Source organism: Notamacropus eugenii, chromosome 2 (genome assembly GCF_028372415.1).
Source record: "Notamacropus eugenii isolate mMacEug1 chromosome 2, mMacEug1.pri_v2, whole genome shotgun sequence".
Taxonomy (NCBI): domain Eukaryota; kingdom Metazoa; phylum Chordata; class Mammalia; order Diprotodontia; family Macropodidae; genus Notamacropus; species Notamacropus eugenii.
This window is the reverse complement of record NC_092873.1, coordinates 534,499,557-534,521,027: the sequence shown is the minus strand read 5'-3', so window position 1 is coordinate 534,521,027 and position 21,471 is coordinate 534,499,557.

The window sequence follows — 21,471 nt, the reverse complement described above, 5'->3', positions numbered from 1 at the left end:
GACAGAGCAAGGATTTGAGCCCAGGTTCTTTGAGTATAGATCTGCTATTTTTTCTTTTGATCCACGTTGTTGTTTTGTCAGACTATGTAGTATTTTCACATGTTCACAAAATCACAAATTCATTGAATCCCTGGATTGGAAAAGGCCTCAAGCATGACTGAGTGGTGAAACAGAATTTTCCTTTATAACATATTCAATAAATAGCCATCACAGCTTTGCCACAATGCCTTTTAACAGAGGGCTATCACACCACCTCCCCAGGCTGGCCATTCCAATTGTGAAAACCATTCATTTCTACCAGTATTTTCTTTATATCAAGCATAAATTTGTTCCATTATTTTAACTCACTAATTCTTGTGTAATCATCAGGGGACACATAGAAATCTAGAACTCCTTGGGTAATTCACACATGCACAAAGAAACATACAAAACTCTTTTCATAGCTTTCTTACTTTCAGTATGTAACTGGGCATCTCATTTTTTCTGATACATGAAGCCCTATTAATTAAATAACAAAAATAACTTAGAATAGCAAGAGCACCAGCATAATAGATCCAAGACTTGAATAATTCTTTGTCTTTCCCTGTTTCACCTCCACTAGTAATTTTATGAAATGTAAGAAAGCACTGGTAAATATTTAGATTTTTGTTGAAATTTCATTTCCACCATTAACCCCTTCCCCTCATGTGCTTTATGGGGAGTAGATTTTAAACAAAGCTCCTCAGGACATTCGAGAGCCATATCCAGTTTTCTTCTATCTCTTACGAAGTTCAGCGTGGGATGATAGCAGACAGTGACCTAGGCATGATGGTGGATGAGCACTAGTCTGGTGTCTGGATCAATCCATAATAGTCCAGTGTGCTGGAAAGTCTGCTCTCTCTTTTGGCTGAGAGGGATGTAGTTTCTAATATGACCTCTTATACTTAGACACTATATTCTCATTTAATCTCCCAAAACCTCAGTTTCCTCATCTGTAGATGATGATAACAATAGAACCTATCTTACAGTATTAGAGTGTGACTCAAATGAGATAACTAATAAACAAGCTTTTATTATGGGCCTACTGTGTGCTAGGGCCTATGATAGGCCCTTTAGGTACAAAATGTAATGAATGGAAATCTCTATTCTCAATAAAAGTAAATTTTAACAGTGAGAGGGAGGGGAGATATGATAGAAAGAAATTTTTATAAATGTTAAAGACAATAAAAATATAAATGTCAGTTATAATTATGACAATTATGTTTATTATTAGTTTGGCCACTTACTAGCTTTGTAATCAGGAACAAATGGATTCATTTGTATCAGTCTGAGTTTCCTCTTTATCCGTAAAGTAAGAATAATTACATTTGTATAATCTATTTCTCAGAGGTAGTGATGATGCACACAATCGAAGTATCTTCTAGTCTGAGCTATGATTATTGGGCAGGGCTACCCACTGGCATATAGACAAAAGATAATGAGTATAGTAGATAGTCAGGATGATTTGGGATCAAACTCCACTTTGGATACTGTAATGGTATTTTAAATGAGAAGATCTTTCCCATTCATTAATAGGCCCATGTGACCTGCCTGAGTCATATGAGTCAAGTCATATGGAACAGGAAAGGGTAAAACAGGAGGAGGTAGAGTTAATGAAGAGCTGAGAGTAATTTGGTCAGAGCAGTCAGAACTGAGGGAGAGAGGAAGGCAGACAGCTAGGCTCATGAGTGTTTGTTTCTTTGTGTGAAGGCCTGATAATGTATATAGGCTTCTTGGTTACTGTGATGAATTTCTTTGTTACTGTGATGGATTTGGCTTTCTGTTATCTGAATAAATGTTTTTGTTCTGTCTTCCATGTGGAGAGTCTGCTGTACTTTGTGATATAGAATTGCACTGGCGTATTCATGGCTACCATAAGTGTTGTAAATACTGTGTTGGTGCTACAGATACTCATTGGCTTTGGGATCATGATCCAGTCACCTTATCTCTCTGAGCCTTACTTTTTTTCCTATATAATGGGGAAATATTTCAGATAATACTTAATTTGTGGTATCATCGTGAGCCTCAAGGTACAAAGCCCTGTGGAAGTCCTATGGTGTCATAAAACATTTGCTGCTGTTGTTAACATCAGCATCATTATTTTTATCATTGTTTTATTAGAGCTATGACGTTGTCAGCATAGGATTCCCTAATAATGAAATCCTGTACAGCCATGCTAATTTGAGATTGACAATAAGAGAACTGGTCCTCTCTTTACAGAGAAGTGAGGGACTTGGAACTTAGAATGAAATGCACAGTTTGGAGGCTGAACAATGTAGACATTTATTTTGCTCTAATACGTATCTTCATTATGAGGGTCTTTTTTCTTTTTAACTTTTCAATTGGAGTAGTAGGAGAAAGTGAAGATTATAAATGCTTTTTACAAACAAAGAGAGGAGCGGAGGGATGAATAAGTAAATATGAACATTTTTCCCCCTAAAAGTCCTTGGGGGGCATTGAAGAAAAGTGATTGAATAAGGATTGCCCAGTCAGTAAGTGTCAACAGTAAAACTTGTCCCTAGGTTACCTTGTCACCAAGGTCAGGCCTCTTTCCACAGCATTTTCATTAATAATATTTTCACTATTGAAATACTGACTTTTAGCTTGTCCCTGGACATTGCTCTCCAAATTACCTTTTTGTTGGCCTTCCTACGTAGCACATGGTTTCAATCATCATTGGTCCTGCAAATTACCCATTTGACGTCAGACTGCTTCTGCTCTCCAGAGTCTTGGTTAAGGTAAATTGTGAAATTAACCCAGTGAATCATCTGTGTTCCAAAGTGTCCAAGGCTTTATTTGTTGGCCTAATGTAACTTGGATGGCATCTCCCTGGCAGTTGTCCCCAGATGGAATGTACATGTGGAGCCAGAGAAGGATGCTGTGAAGTCATTGGGCAAATTGTCTTTTTCTCTGACCTCTGCATAGAAGCTTTAGTACCTTCCTTCCCACTGGGGAGATGCCCAGAAAAGGAAGTCGAGAAAGGGTTTAGAAAGGCCAAATGAGCTTAATATCCTACTCAGTTTTTGTTCAGCTGGATTGCAGCGACTTGCAATTTTTCAGAAATTGGCTGAGGGAGCACAAAACAAGTGGAGAAGAAAATGAAATCTCCTTAAGAGAAAAATATATGGTATGTGCTAACCATACATCTTTCTGAAGGGACAATGGTTAAAATACAGCATGAATTCGAAAAATATAGTCATTCTGAAGCAGCAAGAAGAAAAGACTTGGAGACTATGGCAAACTTTACCTGCTAAAGTGTCACTGAGAGAAAATTGAATAAATATTTTGCAGCATGATAGCAACATACACATTCTAAGTTTTAGAATCTGCTTCCTCATATAAAAATGGGAAAGGTTTCCTCATGTACAAAAATATTTATAGCAGCACTCTTTGTGGTGACCAAAAACTGGAAATCAAGGAGATGCCCATCAATTGGAGAATGACTGAATAAATTATGGCATATGAATGTAATGGAATACTGTTGCCCTATAAGAAATGATGAACAGGAAGACTTCAGAATGGCCTGGAAAGACTTGTATGGTCTGATATTGAGCAAAAGGAGCAGAACCATGAGAACTCTGTATACAGCAACTACCACAGTGTGCGTGGACTTTTTCTAATAGACTTAGAACTTCATTGCAATGCCAGGATTTAAAAAATTCCCAATGGTCTTTTAAGGCAAAATGCCTTCCACATCCACAGAAAGAACTATGGAATTCAATGGCAAATTGTAGCAGATTATTTCCTTTGTATTACGTTTTGACTTGCTATATGATTTCTCCTATTTGTTTTAATCCTTCTATGCAACCTGATTATGGTGAAAATGTATTTGATAGGAATGTATGTGTAGAACCTATATACAATCGTATGCCATCTCAGGGACTGAGGAGGAAGGTATGGGAGAAGGAGGGCAGGGAGGGAACGAAAAAATCTGGGTTGTGATTTTGAAACACTGAAAATAAATAAATAAAAAAAATAAAATAAAAAAATATCTATTCCTTCATCTATAAAATGGGGATAAAAATGGTTTTAACAACATAACTGATAATAGTTTGTCCCAAGGTTGTTCTGAAGATAAATGGGCTATTGCAATCAAGCACTACGCAAAGAGTTAATTGTTGTGATTATGACTTACTGACCCTATCACACAGCTGATATAATATCAGTGACAACATCAATTCCAGTCATGTCTCCATCATGCTTCAGATTATCGGCCTCAGGCTAAGAGATCTGCCCATGTCACAGATCTCAGGCAAGGCCAAGGGGCTATTGGGATGCTTCTGGATGGATTCTGCTTGATAGTCATGACCTTACATGACAAATTAAACACATGCAGAGCCATTTGAGAGGGCACTGGTTCTGAATAATGTCTGCCTTTCTTGAGCTCTAATTGTTAACAAATTTTGCTTGTTTCTTTTATTTTTCTTCCTGTTTTTCCTGGACCAAAGGACAAAACAAAAACAAAACCAAAAAACTAACTTGCCCTCTCTAAAGCATCCTTACAATGTTTTTCATTTTGTTCTCCAAGGTCCACCAGGCCACTCTGAATCCCTTCTCTATAAGATGGTCTCTTAGGCATTTGAAGCTTATTCTTTTCTCCTTTTTCTTAGAGCATGCTGCTCATCATTTTTTATAGCACAATAGCATTCTATCACATAGCACAATTCTTCCAGCTTCCTCAACTGATGGGCATCCCTCAATTTCCATTTTTTTTGCCACCAATAAAAGAGCTGCTCTAAATATTTTTGTGCTTATGGGTCCTTCCACCCTCTCTTTTTTAAAACCTCTTTGGGATGGGGCGGAGCCAAGGTGGTGGAGTGAGAGCAATGACTCACCTAAGCTCTTAGCCAAACTCCTTCGGATACCTCTAAAAGGACAATCTGACCAAATTTTGGAGGTGCGGAATCTAGTGGGAGACAGACTGTGGCAGATTCGGAGGCCAAGACAGACTGGAAGGTCCATGGGAAAGATCTGTTCCACAGGGCTGAACCCACAGCTCACAGTGCAGCACATCCAGCACAGTAGAGCAGGAGGGCCCCGGGAAACCTGACACAGCAGCAGGCAGGAACTGGTAGAGTGGCAGCTGAGGGTGGGAGACCAGCAGACTAGAGCCAGTGACAGTCCTTGAGCTCCAGATATCAGTGCAGCAGCTCCTGAGACTTTGACCTTGAAGAATAAACATCAGTAAGTCACCTACTTGAATTTCTGGGAGCCAGATGGTGGAGTGATCAGTAAATGCTCTCTCCTCCTCCCTTGATGACCTTGAAAGAACCATAAAAATAGTTTCCCAGAAAAATCCTGGATTAGCAGGAACAGCAGAAGGGCAAATAGTTTCATAACACCTGAGGTTAGGAAAGCAGTTAAGTGGGATTCCTTTTACTGTGGAGGAGGCAAACCAGAAGGATAGAGGACCAAGGGCTGAGAAAACTCGCACTAGGACCAAGGCAAGCCTCAGGGCCAGGAGAGGAGCCCCAAGAGGGGTGGAAACTCAAACTAGGATCTAGGCACACCTCAGCACTCCAGGAGAAATGGGAGGACAATAGGGCAGCTGGGATCACCATCCCCTAAGCTTGCCTTTGCCTCAGTGCAGCTGAGGAGCTCTCCCATGACCAGACCACCCCTCCCCAACACTTAATAAGCTAATCCTAGGGCTTATCAGGAAAACACAAAACAAAAACCTGCTCTTAACTTTTTCACACAAGTCAGTTCAACAGCAAGTTCTGCAGCTTCTAAGTGAAGGAACCAGAAGCCACAACACACAATCACAATCATGAACAAGAAAAAGCAAAATCAGCACAAAAAAACACAGAATCTTTCTATGGGGATAGGGATCAAAACACAAATACCAAAGAGGTGAGTACTAAGACTGTACTTCCATCTGAAACTTCAGAAGGAACTATGAACGGCTCACATGCACAAACAGCTCTCCTAGAACAGCTGAAGAAGGAAATAGAAGAAAAACTGGCCAATGATTTTAAAAGTATAAAAAAAGAATTCACTGATGAGAACATCTCTTTGAAAAGGAAAATTGAACAAATGGAAAAGGAAGAACAAAAATTAACTGGAGAAAATAACTCTTTAAGAGAAACAATTGGACAGATGGAAAAGGAAACACAAAACCTAACTGGGAAAATTGGACAATGGAAAAGGAAGTACAAAAATTAACCAGAGAAGATAACTCCTTAAAGGAACAATTGCAGAGATGGAAAAGGAGATGCAAAAGTTAAATGAAGAAAACAATTTGATAAAGATTAGAATTGGGCAAGTAGAAACTAATGACTCAATGAGACAGCAAGAATCAGTCCAACAAAATCAAAAGAATGAAAAGACAGAATAAAATGTAAAATATCTAGTTAGAAAAACTACTGACCTGGATAATAGATCCAGGAGAGAAAATTTAAGAATTATTGGCCTGTCAGAAAACTGTGATGAAAAAAAGAGTCTGGACAACATCTTCCAGGAAATCATCAAGGAAAATTTCTCAGAAGTGCTAGATCTAGAGGGCAAAATAGTTATCGAAAGAATCCATCGTTCACCTCCTGAAAGGTATCCCAAACTCAAAACCCCAAGAAATATCATTGCCAAATTCCAGAACTATCAAGTGAAGGAGAAAATACTACAGGCAGCCGGAAAGAAATCATTCAAATATCAAGGAGGTACAGTCAGGATCACACAGGGCCTTTCAGTTTCTACATTAAAAGATTGAAGGAATTGGAATCCAATATTCCGTAAGGCAAAGGATTTGGGACTGCAACCAAGGATCAACTACCCAGAAAATTCCAGCACAACATTTCAGTCAAGGAGACGGCCATTCAACGAAGGAAGAGATTTCCAGACTTTCCTGACAAAAACACCAGAACTTAATAGACAATTAGATCTTCAAATGCAGGTCTCAATAGAGGCATAAAAAGGAATTTGGGAGGTGTGGGGAAGGAAAAACAAACAAACAAACAAACAAACAAAAACTTGTTACTCAATTTGGACAAACTGTTTACCTCCCTGTAAGGGAAGATGATACCTGTTAATCTTGAGAATTGTGCATCTATTATGAAATATAAAAGGGATAAACACAGAGGCAACAAGTATAAAGTAAATGATGTTATGTTAAAAATATGATTTAAGTATGCGAAGGGATTGTAACAGGAGGTGTGAAAAGGAGGAAGCAGAAAACAGTAAATTACACCACAGGGAGAAGCACAAAATTATAATAGAGGGAAAGAGGGGAGGGAGATGAGCATTGTATGAGAGGTATGCTCATCACATTTGGTTCAAGAAGGGAACAATAAGTTTAAGTAGATAATCCTAACCAGCTTTATAGGCAGTAGGAGGGGAAGGGGGAAGAAAGGGGAGGGAACCTGAAAGGGAGAGAAAAAGCAGCAAGGGTATAGGGGAGTAAAAGGGAGGGGGGTTAAAAGAAGGAAGGGAAGGCTGCAGGAAGGTGGCGGTGAAAAGAGAAAACTATTGAGGAGGGGCAGGGAGATGGCAGAGCTAAAAGAACAAATGGTGGGAAAGAGGATGGAGGAAAATACACAGATTGTAATCATAACTGTGAATGTGAATGGAATGAACTCTCCCATAAAATGGAGATGGATAGGAAAATGGATTAAAAGCCGTAATCCAACAATATGTTGCTTACAAGAAACACATTTGAAACAGGGGATACACACAGGGTAAAAGTCAAAGGTTGGAGCAGAATATATTGTGCTTCAGCTGATGTAAGAAAGGCAGGAGAAGCAATCCTAATCTGGGACAAAGCAAAAGCAGAAACAGATCTAATCAAAAGAGATAAGGATGGAAACTATATCATGCTAAAAGGCATCATAGACAATAAAGCAATATCATTACTAAACATGTATGCTCCAAGTGGTATAGCATCCAAATTCATAGAGGAAAGGTTGGGGAAGTTGAAGGAAGAAATAGATAGCAAAACTATACTAGTGGGGGACCTCAACCTCCCCCTCTCTGAACTACATAAATGTAACTTCAAAATGAACAAGAAAGAGGTTAAGGAGGTAAATAAAACTCTGGTTAAGGTAGATATGATAGATCTTTGGAGAAAATTGAATGGGAATAAAAAGGAATATACTTTTTTCTCAGCAGTACATGGCATATATACAAAAACTGACCATATACTAGGACATAAAAACCTCACAATCCAGTGCAGAAAGGCAAAGATAATCAATACATCCTTCTTAGATCATAGTGCAATAAAAATTATATGTAATAAAGAGCCGTGGAAATATAAATGAAAAATCAATTGGAAACAAAATAATCTAATCCTAAAGAAGGAGTGGGTTAAAGAAGAAATCATAGAAACAATCAACAACTTCATTCAAGAGAATGACAATAATGAGACAACCTACCAAATCTTATGGGATACTAAAAAAGCAGACCTTAGGGGAAGTTTTATAGCTTTGAATGCCTACATAAATAAAATAGAGAAAGAGGAGATAAATGACTTGGGCATGCAGCTGAAAAAGCTAGAAAAAGAACAAATTGAAAATCCCTAAGAAATACAAAATTAGAAATACTGAAAACCAAAGGAGACATTAATAAAATTGAAATTAAGAAAGCTATTGAATTAATAAATGAAACCAATACTTGGTTTTATGAAAAAAAATAATAATATTGATGAACCTTTGGTCAATTTGATTAAAAAAAAGAAGAAAATCAAATTACTAATATCAAAAATGAAAGGGGTGAACTCACATTGTGAGGAAATTCAACAATGAGGAGGAAATTAAAACAATAATTAGAAATTACTTTGCCCAACTTTATGCCCACAAATTCAATCATCTAAATGAGATGGATGAGTATTTTAAAAAATACAAATTGCCCAGATTAACAGAAGAGGAAGTTGATTACTTAAACAACCCCATCTCAGAAAAAGAAATTGAACAAGACATCAACGAACTCCCTAAGAAAAATCTCCAGGGCTAGATGAATTTACAAGTGAATTCTATCAAACATTTAAAGAACAGTTAATTCCAATACTATATAGACTATTTCTGAAAATTGGGGAAGGAGTCCTCCCAAATTCTTTCTATGATACAAATATGGTTTTGATATCTAAACCAGGAAGAGACAAAACAGAAAGAAAATTATAGACCAATTTCTCTAATGAATATAGATTTTAGCAAAAAGAATACAGCATCTTATCAGGAGAATAATACATTATGATCAGGTAGGATTCATACCAGGAATGCAAGGCTGATTCAGGATTAGGAAAAACTATCAGTATTATCGATCATTATCAACAACAGAACTTACAAAAACTGCATGATTATCTCAACAGATATAGAAAAAACTTTCGACAAAATACAACACCCATTCCTATTAAAAACTCTGGGGAACATAGGAATAAAGGGAACTTTCCATAAAATAATAAGCAGTATCTATCTAAAACCTTCAGCAAGCAATATTGTGCAATGGAGATAAGTTAGATGCATTTCCAATAAGATCAGGGGGTGAAACAAGGATGTCCATTAATACCACTGCTATTCAATATGGTACTAGAAATGTTATCTGTAGCAATTAGACAAGACAAAGAAATTGAAGGAATAAGAATAGGCAAAGAAGAAACTAAGTTATCACTCTTTGCAGATGATATGATGATACACTTAGAGAATCCCAGAGATTCAAGTAAAAGACTACTTGAAATAATAAGCAACTTTGGCAAAGTTTCCGGTTACAAAATAAACCCTCACAAATCTTCTGCATTCCTATATATTAATAACAAAGTCCAACAGCAAGAGATAGAAAGAGAAATCCCATTTAAAGCTAGAGTGGTCACTATAAAATACTTGGGAGTTTACCCACCAAAACAAACCCAGGGACTATACGAGCACAATTACAAGACACTTTTTGCACAGATAAAATCAGATCTAAGTAAGTGGAAAAACGTCAGTTGCTCATGGGTAGGTCAAGCTAATATAATAAAAATGACAATTCTACCTAAATTAATTTACTTATTTAGTGCCATACCAATTAAACTATCAGATAATTATTTTCTAGAGCTGGATAAAATAATATCAAAATTCATATGAAAGAACAAAAGGTTCAGAATATCAAAGGGACTAATGAAAAGAAATGCTAGGGAAGGTGGTCTAACACTACGAGATCTCAAATTGTATTGTAAAGCAGCATTATCAAAATCACTTGGTACTGGCTAAGAAACAGAAGGGTAGACAAGTGGAATAGACTTGACACTCAAGACGCAGTAGGCAAGGAATATGGCAACCTCTTATTTGTTAAACACAAGGACCCCAGCTTCTGGGATAAGAACTCACTGTTTGACAAAAATTACAGGGAAAATTGGATAACAGTGTGGTGGAAACTAGGCATAGACCCATGCCTGACACGTTACACAAGAATAAAGTCCAAATGGGTACACGATCTAGGTATAAAGACTGATATCATGGACAAACTGGAGGAGCAAGGGAACAGTGTATTTATCAGATTTATGGAGAAGGCAAGAATTTTTTTTACTAAAGAAGAGATGGGAAGTGTTATGAAATGCAAGATGGATAATTTTGATTACATTAAACTGAAAAGGTTTTGCACAACCAAACCCAATGCAACCAAACTTCAGAGAGATGTAGTAAATTGGGAAAGAATTTTTACAGCTAATCTCAGGGATAAAGGCCTCATTTCTAGAATATATAGAGAACTGATTCAAATGTACAATCCAAGTCATTCCCCAATTGATAAATGGTCCAAGGATATAACAGGCAATTTTCAGAAGAAGAAATTAAAGACATCTATAATCACATGAAAAAAAGTTCTAAATCACTTTTGATTAGAGAGATACAAGTCAAAACAACTCTGAGGTACCACATCACACCTATGAGACTGGCAAACATGACAGAACAGTAAAATGATAAATGCTGGAGAAGTGTGGGAGAGTTGGACCACTAATTCATTGTTGGTGGAGCTGTGAGCTCATCCAACCATTCTGGAGAGTGGTTTGGAACTATGCCCATATGGCTACAAAAATGTGCATACCCTTTGACCCAGCAATATTGCTACTAGAACTGTATCCCCAAGAGATCATAAAAATGGGAAAGGGTCCCACATGTACAAAAATATTTATAGCAGCACTCTTTGTAGTTGCCAAAAACTGGAAATCAAGGGGATGCCCTTCACTTGGAGAATGGATGAATAAATTATGGTATATGAATGTAATGGAGTACTATTGCGTCAAAAGAAATGATGAACAAGGAGACTTCAGAGAGGTCTGGAAGGACTTATATGATATGATGCTGAGCTAAAGGAGCAGAACCAGGAGAACTTTGTGCACAGCAATGATCACAGTGTGCGAGAGTTTTTTTCTGGTGGACTTGGAACTTCGTAACAACTCAAGAACTTAAAAAAAATTCCCAATAGGAATAATAAGGCAAAATGCCTTCCCCATTCAGAGAAAGAACTATGGAATTCATTCGCAGAATACAGCAGATCATTTGTGTGTGTCTGTGTGTGTGTGTGTGTGTGTGTGTGTATAATGTTTTGATTTGTTATATGATTTCTTCCATTTATTTTAGTTCCTCTACACGGCATACTATAGTGAAAGGAGAGTATATGTAGACCCTATATAGAATTGTGTGCCGTCTTGGGGAGGGAATGGGGTGATGGGGGGTAGGTGTGGGGAGGAAAACCTAAGTTTTATGGTAGTGATTGTAGAACATTAAAAAAATAAATAAATAAAAATCTTTAACCAAAAAGAAAAAAATCTCTTTGGGATACAAGCCAAGTAGTGGTATTGTTGGGTCAAAGAGTATGTATGCACGGTTTTATAGTCTTTAGGGCATAGTTCCAAATTGCTCTATAGCAGTATTTATTTCAGTTTGCAATGTACAGTGTAATACTGTTTCAATTTTCCCACATTCCCTACAACATTTTCCATTTTCTTTTTCATTCATATTAGCAAATTTGGTAGGTTTGAGGAGCTCCCTAGGGTTATTTTAATTTGCATTTCTCTAATCAATAGTGATATAGAGCTTTTTTTTTTCATATGACCATAGATAAGTTTGATTACTTTGCCTGAAAACTTCCTGTTCATATCCTTTGATCATTTATCAACAGGATAAGGTTTCTACTTTTCTAAATTCAGTTCAGTTCTCTCTCTCTCTCTCTCTCTCTCTCTCTCTCTCTCTCTCTCTCTCTCTCTCTCTCTCTCTCTCTCTCTCTGTCTTTCTCTCTCTCTCTCCTATGTATATATACACATATGGGTTTATATATGTATATATGTTTATATGAGTGTGTGTGTGTGTGTGTGTATATCTCTGAGAAATGAGGCCTTTATCAGAGATAAGTGTTGGGTTTTTTTCAGTTATAATTACTAACTGTGTATTTCCTTTCATCCAGTACACTCTCACTCTATCCTTTCACCCTGTCCATACTCAAAAATGTTTTGCCTTGCCCAATCTTCCTTACCTTCTGTTATCACTGCCCTCATCCCCTTCTCCTATTCCCTTTCCCTCATTTTCCAGTAGGGCAAGAAAAATTTCTATGCCCAGCTGAGTGTGTATGTGATTCCCTTTTTGAGTCAATTCTGATGAGAGTAAGGTTCAAGTGCTCCCATCTACATCCCTCATCTTCCCCTCCACTATAAAATCTCTTGTATGTAAGAAAATTTATCACTTTCTACCTATCCCTTCCCCCTTTCCCCAATGCAGTCTTATTTATAGTTTGTATTCTTCTTTCTTACTCCTTAATTTTGCATCTTTTTAGATATCATCTCACCATATTAAACTCTCCCTCATGCCCTCTGGGTATGTATGCTCCTTGTATCTACTCTAACAATGTGAAAATTCTTAGAAGTTATGAATGCTATCTTCCTATGGTGGAATATAAAGTTTATCCTTATTAAATTCCTTATGATTCCTCTTTCTTGTTTACATCTTTATGCTTCCCTTGAGTCTTGTATTTGAAAGACATACTTTCTATTCAGTTCTGGTCTTTTCAACAGCAGGACTTAAAAGTCCTCTGTTTCAGTAAATATTAATTTTTCCCTGAAAGGATAATACTCAGGTTCCCTATGTAGATGATTTTTGGTTATGACACTAACCTCTTTTTCCCTCTGGGATATCATATTCCAAGCTGTCGGATCTTTTAGTATAGAAGCTATTTAATTTTGTATTATCTTGATTGTGGCTCCATAATATTTGAAGTGTTTCTGTCTGACTACTTGCAACATTTTCTCCTTGAATTGGAATTTGTTTATAATATTGCAGGGAGTTTTAATTTTGGGATCTCTTTCATAAGGTGAACTTTGGATTCTTTTGATTTCTATTATATGCTCTGGTTCTAGAATATTCAGGAAGTTTTCCTTGATGATTTCTTGAAAGATGATCTGTAGCCTCTTTTTTGTCATTGCTTTCATATAGTTTAATAATTCTTAAATTATCTCTTTTTGATCTATTTTCCAGGCCAAGTGTTATTTCTAATGAAATATTTTGCATTTTTTCATGCTGTTTATTTTGTTTTATTGCTTCTTGATTTCTTATAGACTCATTAACATCTACTTGCACAATTTTAATTTTTAAGGAATTGATGTTTTCATTGGTCTTTTGTTCCTCCCTTCTATTTGGGTGATTCTATATTTCTTAAGGAGTTCTTCTCTTCAGTGAATTTTTAATATCTTTTTCCATTTAGCCAATTCTACTTTTGAGGTATTCTTCTCCGTGTTTGGTTTTTAGACCTATTTTACCATTTACTATCCTGTTATTTAAAGTGGTATTTTCTTCAGTATTTTTTGTGCCTCCCATACCAAGCTGTAACTTCCCTAAATTCACAAAGCTAATAAGTATCTGAAGCCAGATTTAAACTCAGGAAGGAGTCTGCCTGACTGCAGTCCTGTAATTCAGCAGTGCCACATAGGTGCTCTTATAATTTAACCTTATTTTTCTGCAAACATTTTGCACAACTGTAATTTTGGGAAGTCAAATTAGAGGTGTAATTCAGATTGTGAAAACCTCTCAGATGGAGAATTCTGTTCTTCCAAAATGGTTCTACTTCATACATATACATTTTGTCTATCCCCAAAGCAAAAATAAGCTTGATAAGTGACAATATCCTTTTATTTTATACTATATTTCACAAGTCAAGTTATGATACTCAATAATTAGTGAATTGGGTGCTTCAGTTTAACTTGATAATTCCTCCTGGGAGCCTGTGGATGGGGATGTTGAGTAGGAGGTACTTATATCTGCATAATACAACAGTCTGATTGGGGCAGAGTTGAAGAAGTAGAAGATAAGATTGGAACTTGGAAAGAAGAAGCAAGCAGGTTATGACATCTTTGTCATCAACTAGTCATCCAATGTACTCTGAATCTGACTGTGGACTAGAGATTCATGGGATATCACAGAATGAAGAGTACTTTAGAATGACTGAAAAAATTTTACTTAGCATTTATTACATTTTAGCCACTGTGCTAAATAATAGGGGTGTAAATACAAGGAGCCAAGACATTGCCTGTGATCAAAGAAATGATATGTTAATAAGGGAAAACAATGTATTTACAGAAGTGGTGTATAAAGAAGTGTTTGTATGGTAGTGTGTGTGAGAGAATGAGGATTTGAATTATGGTGGAATATTAGTACTTTCTTTCCAGGAAAATTAATATTGATTTTGTTACTATTTTCAAAGCTGGAGTTGGAAAGGCATTTGAGCAAGGAAAACAGATATCCTGGGGGATGACAAAGAGATGACTAGGGAATTTGTGTGACTGGTTTTGATTCAAGAAAGTAAATATGAGTAGTCATCAATTAGATTCCCGTTGTAAGGGTGGAAGCTTGAGTTCTGGGCCCATGCTTGAAGCTGAAAGGAAGATAAAATATCATGGAGATGGCCAGGAAGTGGTGTGGTGTGTCTGAGCAAGATAAGGTCGTTGGAAGAGCTCATCTTGCTTTACATTTCATTTTATAGAAGAGGAAAGTGAAGGAGAAAGTTTAAACAATTTGCCCCAGGCTACATGCCTCTGAATTGGAAGACCCAGAGTTCAAATTAGACATCCTTTGTTCTATGGGGATTGTGGAAGGGAGACAGATACAGAGGTAAATGAAGGAAAAGGAAGTCAAGGCAGAAGAGGAAAAGTGGAAATTCATGAATGTTGGAAGCATGAAAATTTTATTAAGGATGATGCAACAACTGCCAGACTTCAAACTGGAAGCAAGAATATTGGATGCCTAAGAAATTAAAGGGCCTTCTGTTTATTGATCCATGAGTGAAAGTTTTCTTATAACCAGAAAGGCTACAGGTTTTAGAGGTTTTTATGAATTTTCTCAAGACTTAAAGGCCATGAGGAAATTCCTTGCTGAAATATCCTTATTAACTGTCTTGAAACTGGCTGGGGCTTTACATGGCCATAGGTGCCGAGTCAACAGGGAAACATGTACATGTTTAGTGTCTACTATGTGCTACCTACAGGGGACACAAAAAAAGGCAACAAAAACATTCCTCCCCTCAAGAAGTCAATCCAGTATCCAGCAAACTGTGCTAACTTTCACAATAGCAAAAAATCCTGAGAGTTCAATCCAGTCTGTGACACTTAGCTCTATCAACTCAATCACTGTGAGAATTTCTGTAAGCTTTCTAAGTTTCTAGACAGTGCCTGCTTTGGTTATCATGGAACTTCAATGACATTATGCATTTTCATCTCTATACAATGCTGGTTATAGCAAGAGGACAAGCAGAAGACAAACCTTTTCATGAACATTGTATTTAAAGCAACCAAGGCAGTAGGATAAATCCCTTTGAATCAAAATATTAGTTCTCTTTTTATGCCCATAATACAGATTTGAGCATGATGGGTTTTCAAGTCTGTTTGAAAGTTCCCTTTGAGGTTATTGAACTGTATCTACAAGTCAATCAATTAACGAGGTATTATTGTATATGACATGTGACAGGAACTGAAGATGAAAAGAAAATTACAAAACACTCTCACCTCGAAGGAGCACATTTTAGATTGGGACTGATAGGCCCTTGCACACTCTTTAACCTGCCTACGCTATGCACATCTAAAGGGTTCATCCTCAGTACAGCAGAACACCATCCATGGCCTAGGTTCTGTTTGAGACAACAGGTTTTCATAGGTCATATTCTGATTGATTTTGCCTGGATACAGACTTCCATGTCACCTCCATCTCATGTCATGTACCATGCTGCTGAGCCCACTCCAGCAGGCCACCTCTTTAGCTACTCTCTTCCTCCATTTGAATGTAAGAACCTTAAAGAGAAGTGCTGCCCTGCTTGCTTATCCTTGTACCTAGAGTATAGATTACAGTGATTGGAACCACTTAGTAAACACTTGATGAAGAAGAAGATTAAAACAAAATAAAGGTTATATAATTGGCAGAGTTTGGGGGAAGGTGGGTTGAAAGACTTCAAATGGAAAGTTGATCATGAGATGGGTTTTGAAAGAAACCAAAGACTCCAGGAGGGGGAAATGAAGAGAGAGTGAATTCCAGGAATAGGTGTTTGGTCCAGGAACAGCCCTGCAAAGGCATGGAGAGAGGAAATGGAATGTCCTGTGTGAGGAATATCAAGAAAGCTCTTTCAATAGGATTGTAGAATAAATGAAGGGGAGTGATGGAGAAGGACTTTAAATGCACAAAGAAGAGCATATCTAGGGCAAAGCAATCTCTAAAATAAACAGTGCATTGTAAAAAAATAAAAGGCTCTTTTTCCTCCTTCACTTAAATGGCTGAAGAAATGTTTATAGTTAGTAATTTCTCTAAGCCTTTATGATCTCTACTTGTTCCTAAATAGTCATTACTTTTATTATAGGCACTGAAAGGCCTATTGGGTTATAATAATGAGCAGACCTAAAACCACAATCAATACCTGTGCCAAGACCATTTAGAAACTGAGACTGGGGCTCTCTCAACACACACACACACACACACACTCACACACATGGTCACACACACAGATACTAACACACACAGAAAAGCATGGACACAGACACATGCACACACACATGCATATAAACATGTGTACACAGATGAGCACACATCCAGGACTCAGCAGACCTAGGAGTCATAATTGAATATGTAACATAAGTTTCCAGTGTCAAAAGTAAATTGTATGGTCTGTGTTTAATATCATCTAGGGGCAGATTATGGCAGCCACTTGTAGAATCAAGGGTTTAAAATGAATAGCTAGCTCATCGGTCTCTAGACCTTCACATTATTCAAAGCTCTCTATCTCAAGTAGTGACTTTATTTTTGTCCATGAGCATTTGGTGGGCAGTAAATACTTACTAACCTTGTCATCATTGTCCAGAATAATTTAATAGGTGGTGAAAGCATACCAGCAACTGTCCATAGTGGTGGGAATAATAAGAATGGCAAACACAGGGTACTTGCTCTATAGAAGCTAACATTGTAATAGAGGAGATGATATGTTGTCATGTATAAACAATGTTCTACATACAAAACATACATAGGGAAGAGAAGGTCATATGAGACAAAAAGGCACTAACAGGGACTGGACTACTGGAGATGAACCATTAAATTGCTTCCAGGACACCTCAAATGAGATTGTACCGACAGTGTTTGGATTCCCATATACATATTAAATAACTAAATTAGGTACCTATTCGGTAACACTCCAAGTGATCTTGTTCTTAACTTATTCTCTCCAAAAATCTAGGAAAGAGCCTGAGGGAGCTAGATTTCTGCCCCTCAACCAGCACTACTAGTGAAGCGACTTTCTCTTATGACTAAAAGAAAATCATAAGAAAACAACTTTATGTCAGGTCATTTTTTTATATTTCTTTCCAATTTCAAATTCTCTCTTTGCCTTCACCTTCTCCCCTACTGATTTAAAATGCAAGAGATTCGACACTACTTACGTATGAGGTAATACAAAACATATTGTCATACTAATGATGTAAGAAAGGAAAAACGTGCTTTAATACACACTCAGCATTTATCAGTTTTCTCTCTGGAGGTGGATAGAATTTTTCATCATGAGTTCTTTCTAATTTTTATGGATCATTGTTATTGATCAAAGTAGTTGTCTTTCACATTACTGTTTCTTAGAGCAAAATATTAGTCCACCATAGTCATACATCATAACTTCTTCAGCATTCCCGTATTAATGGGCATCTCATCAATTTCCAATTCTTTGCCAACACAAAATGAGCTGCTATATTTTTTCACATGTGGGGCCTACTAATTTTTCTTTAATATCCTTGAAATATAGGTTTACTTGTGGTATTGCCCTGGGGAAACTAGATGGTGAAGTAGATAGAGTGTCTAATGTGGGGTAAAGAAGACCTAAATTCAAATCTGGCCTCAGACTTACTAGTCAAGTGATCATAGTCAAGTCATTTAACCCTCTTTGCCTCAGTTTCCTTATTTGTAAAATGAGCTGGACAGGGAAATGACAAACAACTTCAGTATCTTTGGTAAGAAAACCCCAAATGGGATCACAAAGAATTGGACACAATGACAAAGATTACATAACAACGAGTGGCCTCATTAAGTTCAAGTTTCATACCCTTTTGAAGATAGTTCCAAACTGTTCTGCAGAATGGTTCAACCAGTTCACTGCTGTTTTTCCACATTCACTCCAGAATTTATCATTTCACTTTTTTTGGTTATGTCAGCCAATCTGATAGTTATGAAGTGGAGCCTCAGAGGTTTTTTATTTGTACTTCTTTAATTATTAGTGATTTAGAGCATTTTTTCATATGGCTAGTTTTTACTATTTCCTCCTGTAACTTTTCCTTCAAGATTTCAAATGCTATTCCAGTTAGGGCATATACGTCCAGTATTGATATCAATTCATTGTTTATGGCATTTTTGAAGCAACATGTAGTTTCTGATTCTTTCTTTTAATTAGGTCCATTTTTTGATTTTTTCTATGCATGAGATTATGAATATTTCCCCTGCCTTTTTTCCATCAGTTGAAGCATAATAGATTCTGCTCCAGTCACTTAAATTGTGTGTATACCTTTCTATGACAGGTAAGATTCTCCTAAATAATGTACTGTTGGATTCTGTTTTTCTATCCATTCGGATATACTCTTCTATGTGGATGAGTTCATCCCATTCACCTTTACAATTATGATTAAATTTATTTCTTTCAATCCCATTCTATCATATTTACCATCTGCTTTTTAACTTCATAGCTTTCTCAAAAATCATTTTTGCTTCTTAGCCTTTCCTACCTTAATATACCCTTCATCTTAATCCCTCCACCATCATTCTCTAAGTACTTTCCAAATCTACTGACCTCTTGGAAAAGATTAATTTCTATCCCAAACTCTGTGCATATGTGTGTATATACACATACATACAAAATATTTGTGATGATAATATACATATTATACGGTATTATGTATGCATCTAAATGTAAAAAATGTATATGCATATGTGTATATTCATGTGTGTGTATATATGTTACCTTCACCCTAGTTTAGTATTTCAGGCATGAAGTTTATACCAGGATATGGCCATTACACATACTATATCTTTTGGTAGCTACAGATAAGATTTGGGTGCCAGATGGGTACCAAAGGTAGATAAGCAGCCCTGAAAAATGACTCAGCAAGTTATTACACCAGAGGTGTCTGTCCTCCCTGAACATCCCATATGCCATTAGGTTTCAAACCATTGATGGGGTAGGGGGATGTCTACGGTGGAACGGGTAGATGAGAACAATTTGTTCCAAAGGACATCAAGAAAACTGAAACAGCTGCTGTGGAGCATTTAGAGCTTGATCAGATATTAAAGATGCCAAGGTCATCCACTGCATCCTGGGCCATCACCAATCACCCTAACTTTTGTCTTGCCACTGGACTTTGATGACTCTGGAAGAGCGAGTGAGGGTGAGAACTTTGTGCAACTCTGCCTCAGCCAATATTTGTGTTCATGTCACACAGGAAAGACTTTTTACAATGGAGAGGGAAATGGTCATGAGGGAGAAGGCAATGTTTGAACCTCACTTGCATCTGTACTAGTTCAAAGAGGAAAGAATATTTTTGAACTAATGAAATTGAAAAGGAGCTTCAAACATTACCTACTCTCTCCTCCTCATTTCTCTCATTGTATAACCTTTTTTTTTATGTGACTCTTTTGTGTGAGATTACATTCCCTGTTCTTTTTTCCTTTTTCCTCTTAATATATTCCCCTTTTGTACTCTTCTCTTTTACTTTTGTGATCATTCCAACACAATAATCTCATGCCTATGTTCTCTAACCAGATTTTTAACTTCCAAATGATGATAAATTACTGAATTGTTACTGGTACAATTATCCCATTTGGGAATGGAAACCACTTGACCCTATTCATTTCCTTATCAATTATCCTCTCTTTATCTTTCTGTGCTTCTTCTCTTCAATTTGAATGTCAAATTTTCAATTCACTTCTGTTCTTTTCATGAGGAATGCTTGGAAGAGCTTTATTTCCTTAAGTATCAATTTACCCTCATTGGACTTTAGTCAGTTTTACTGAAAAGGTTATTTTATTTGTTATCCTAACTATTTTGTCTTCCAGGATGTCATGCTCCAAATCCTCTGCTCCTTTACAATTGTATCTGCAAAATCATGTGTAATCCTGACTGTGTTTCCATGGTATTTGGCTTACTTTTTTTTTTCTTTTTGGTGGCTTCTAATATTTTATCCTTCACTTGGGGAATGTGGAATTTTGCTATAATATTCCTGAGAAATTTCATTTGGGATTCATTTCAGGAGATGATCAGTACATTCCTTCTATTTCTATTTTGTCTCTCTAGTTCAAGGATATCTGTGAAGATTTCCTTTATAATTTCTTGAAATATACTTCCTCTCCTATTTTTTAAAGAAATAATCTTCAGATCATCCAAAAATTTGTAAATTATATGTCTTTGATCTTTTTTCTAGGTAAGATTTTTTTTTATTTTCCCTATGAGATATTTCAAATTTTCTTATATTTTCATGTACTTGATTTTTAATTTTGTTCTTGATGTCTCATTGAGTCATGAATTTCCATTTGATCAGTTTTAAGTTTTAAGGAATTATTTTCTTTTAAGAGGTTCTGTACCTCTTTTACCTTTTAACCAATTCTGTTTCTTAAGAAATTATTTTCTTCAGTGAGGTTTTTGTATTTCTTTCATCCAGTTGTTAATTGCTCTCATTTTTCATTCTATTTCTAAAGTCTTTCTCATCTACTTTTTATTCTCTTTTTAGGAATTTTTACTGAGCTTGTATGCAATCTCCATTTTTCTTTGAGACTTTGCTTGTAGATGTTTTTAAGTCATTGTCTTTTGAGTTTGTACTTTGAGCTTCCTTGTCACCAGAGTGATTTTTATGGTCTGGTTCTTTTTTGTGGTTTGCTCGTTATTTTCCTGCCTATTTCTTGATTTTGGATTTATTGTTGAACTGTTTTTGGTTTACCTTTTGTATGGGATAGGATTATCCTGAACTTCATGTTTTTATGCCCTATTGTTTTCATACTTTGTTCT